The sequence below is a fragment of the Dendroctonus ponderosae genome, unplaced genomic scaffold (assembly GCF_020466585.1).
Source record: "Dendroctonus ponderosae isolate FM_Combo_2020 unplaced genomic scaffold, Dpon_F_20191213v2 Dpon_F_20191213_2, whole genome shotgun sequence".
NCBI classification, from domain to species: Eukaryota; Metazoa; Arthropoda; class Insecta; order Coleoptera; family Curculionidae; genus Dendroctonus; species Dendroctonus ponderosae.
The window spans coordinates 18,196,534-18,200,723 of NW_026018165.1; positions in this window are offsets into that span (position 1 = coordinate 18,196,534).

Consider the following 4,190-nt stretch of genomic DNA (forward strand, 5'->3'; position numbering starts at 1 on the left):
CGTTTTGCCAAAACTGCACCCTCTGATACAAAAACGACGAATTTCTCATGTATCGCGTGCAGCAACTTGAAACTTTTACACTCTATAGCAGACACTTCAATCTGAAAATTCTGAAAACTACATTAAAATCGCACGAAATGTTGTGTTTTGGGAATATAGTAAACATAGGCCTAAAAATGCAAGATTTTCACTGTCAACGATTGGATCACAAGAATTTTTTTAAACAAAATTCGTGATTTGACAAAAAACATTAAAACAAATTACGAGTGCGCACCCGAAAGGTAGACTTTAGGCATGTTTAACATTGTTATAGGTGCATTTGAACAAAACGGAAAACTCACAAGCGTCTCAAACTAATAGTTTCCTGGACGGTTTTTCCTAAGAAAAAAATGGTGGAATCCTAATTTTTCCAAACAAAAATGTTCCAATATCGCGCCTAATTGAATTTGCCCTATAAATTGGCAGAATGAAAATAGTTAAAACTCCATACTTTGCATTCATACGATGATTCGTTCCAGTAGACATGTTGAGTAGGGGATTCGTGACATTCAGCTATTAACTGCAGCTACTTGGGCCATTTTAAAGGCAGTTGGCTTGTTAATAACGTCTTTATTTTCGGCCTTTTGCTTTACTTTATGGTACATGACTAAAATTGAATTATTTTCGCTTTAGTTGGCGTGCCGCTAATTATTTTGCAAAAATAGTCCATTGTCCTTCCATTGGTTCTTGGTTCCCTAAGAGATTAAATCCCAGCCACAATCATTAAATGATCTGAAAACATTTCGGATTGTTTGTTAATTTGGGCGATGACTTGCACAGTTCAAGGTGTGTGTTTTTATCGGGTTTCGTCGGCAAAGAAATTGGAGCCATCAAGCAAAACGCTCCATGGGGCGTCCATTAATGGGGGTATCAAACACATCAAGCGTTTTCCTCGATAGAGTCATGCATATTTTAACAGCCGAACAGGGTGATGGTATTTATTAGCTTTTGTGCTACTCGTCTTGAGAAATTAACACGACTATTTATGAATGCTATCTCTTTATCGTTGTTTTCCTTTTAAATCGACTAATTGGTTTTCGGACTTTGTTGTTGATGGTTATTAAGTAGATGAGGGGTTTTACATTATAATTTACGTTTTAATTGGAAACACCTTAGCTGTTTTTCCCACTGTGCAAACTGGCAGCTGTTATTTCATTATTTGGATTCTTCTCTAACTTGAGCGAATGATTGCTTGATGATAAGAATGGAACTTTTTGCAGCAACAAAGCTAGAAAAAGTCCGAAGAACCAGCATATTTGATAACAAGTGAACGACACCCCCATTCACATAAAACCGACGTTTTATTTCCGCTCGTTAATAAAATGGTTTAGCAATTAATTCGATTACTGTAACATAAACACACGATCGCATTTATTCATGGCGCATCTTGTAAACAATGCATTTCCGGCGATAGACAAAGCAATAATTTACTTTCTAGAAAAACTTGAGTGAATTTATTTCGTTATAATGGATTTCTTCATTAATATTCTCCAACTGCGTGGTTGCGTTTTACTAGTCGAGGCCAAGATTAATTAAGGGCAATTTTTAATTGTTTGCACATTAAATGCGAGCATAAAGGCCTAGTTGTGTTTCTAATTGTTTATCAGCCACAGCACAGCTGCTGCAGCCTTTAATTTATTTAAATGTATATCGATAAGGCGGTTTTCATTGAAAATAACGCCCGATAAGCACGAGGATCTGCTGGATTCTTGTCCATGTAATTCAACATTATTGTTGGTGATTTATGTAATTGGAGCGGATGTTTTATTGGGTTTTCAATTACTTTTATGGCGTTTTGTTTGAAAATGCTACAATTAGATTATTTCCCTTCTAGGTCGCTTTGTTTTCAAAAATTGGCAAACTCCATCGACCGCACATAGAGAGAAATTGTTGCCAAAACTTAACCCCAAATGGCTGGCAGTTGCAACGAACAAACAGATTATTTTATGCGTTATAATTGATCAATTGTTAGTCGCATATTTTTTCTGTCGAAGTTGGGAAATTAATCGAAAAATTGCCGCTTACTGCGGTTTAAATAAACCTTATTAATCCGCTCCGGATTTGATCCCACGATCAACAAACATTTGCAGCCAAATAGAATCAACACAGCAAATCAAATAGTTACATTTTTAATAAAGCTTGAAGGCAATTTGTCTGTAGTCCCCTTAAGCGATTTATGACGGCAATCGGGCCCCCCTTCAATATACAATTCGGCTTTGATAAACTTCCCTACAACACCCTCAACAAGCCGAAAAAGCCGAGATTCAAGAACAATTTGGAAGAAGACAAATGGACTCGAACACCTCCCTATTGCGCGATAAGGATATTAACAGTGTCTAGCGGGCATATGGAGCCCCACCTTATCATGCCCCTATTAAGTTCCATGTATCAGACAAGAATCTGCATATAAATCTGCATTACGTCAAACAATGGGGACCAGCCAACTGATTTCTGGGCGAAACGTTCAAGATAATGAAGGGAAACGCGTCCTAATGAGGATAAAGAGTTCATTTGCTGGAAGTTTCACTGCTGTTGACCGTGTTGAGGGTGATGAATTCTCAGTGGAAAACGCAACAAGCTCAGCTCTAAAGGAAAATTCAATAAAGTTTCCAAACCAAGAAAAATAACGCTAATTTCTTGCTGAAAAATCACTAGATAGAACATTTTTTGAACCATCTAGTAAAACAGGGCGGAAAAAGCGGCCCGATACAATTGCCCAATAAACAATCGGAATTTACAACGGTTTCCAATTATATTTATGCGACGCCGACGTCGCATTAAATTTTCCGGCAGGAAAAACTGTCCTGCTGCTGCATCCTGCGAGGATTGGCCAATTGCATGCAGCCGTTATCTATTGCTCGAGGCTCCAATTTGACCCAATGTTAATTGTAGCAGGGCTTAAATGCTCTCCCCAATCGAATTATATCTGTCCAGATACGGAAATTCGGTGCGAGCACTGTTTATGACTGGTTTTAAATTAAAATTTCAACTGGGAATTCCGATAGTCTGGCCCGATTAGGCGAGCTAATTTTTTTAAAGAATATTATTTCACTTGGGGTCTTTTAGTTCTGGCCGGAAAAACGACTAAATGGTAGCAGGAGTAATTGAACTAAACAACAAATACATTAACGATAACAACTTAGTTTGAGTATGTACTGTTTCCACAAATTCGTGTAAATCATCGAAATAATCAGTCGTTGTCTGATACACCCATATCGGGTAATATTTTAAACGGCATCCAGTATCTTCGACGGGAAATTAAGATCAAATGTCTCTGAAATATTGATAAAACGTCCATAAATCTCGAATACAATTATAGCTAACAGTAGTTAATTGTTAATGTCTTGTTCTAGTCATTAAGTAGCCTGCTTCCTATCGATGACAAATGTCCCACTGATTCTCTTATCTGGAGCTTTTGCTTTTTGCCGCCTTATCTACTCGGTTTGTATAATTAAATAATATTAATCGCTTTCCTGTTTGCTGCTTGAATTATGTCTGTATAGGCTAATGAGGATGTAGGTGAAGGACCAAACCAAATTTCTTAATTAAAACAAACAATAAACCAACAATTCCAAATGCTTTAGACGTTTAAAAACGAAAAAATGTTTGATATTTTATTAGTTTTATTGAACGGTTTCTTCATTTTTATTGCTGTCTTCTGTTTGGTTTCCTGCTTACTCCCAGATTCCCTCAATGGCTTCTGAAAATGTTTTTCGAGTACGCAACTGGATGGCATTGATATTTTTTTAAGCAACTTTCAACAAGATTTTCTAATTTATCTGTGATGGTTTTTCTGTATCTTCCTGCAGATTCTTTATTTCTTACTTCATATGCTTTCACTGGATCTGTTTCTATCGTTTTTTAGCAAACTATGCAGTTGCTCTCATATTTTTGCAATAATTTTAATCTACAAAAATGTCAACAGTAAAGTTCTTCTTCAAGGTTAATAGGTAGAAAATGGAGGATAGGGCGCCAGCTTGCAGAAAACTAACAAAAGAAATAGACTTTCGAGGCCATTCCTTGAAACTAATGGGTTTTTAGGCCGTCGTTCGGTAGGATTTCTTCCTGACGTTTCGCAAGCACGAGTGGCTTGCATCTTCAGAAGTGGTTTGCTTGAACGCTTACACTGTTCTCATCAGAACCCGCGTTCA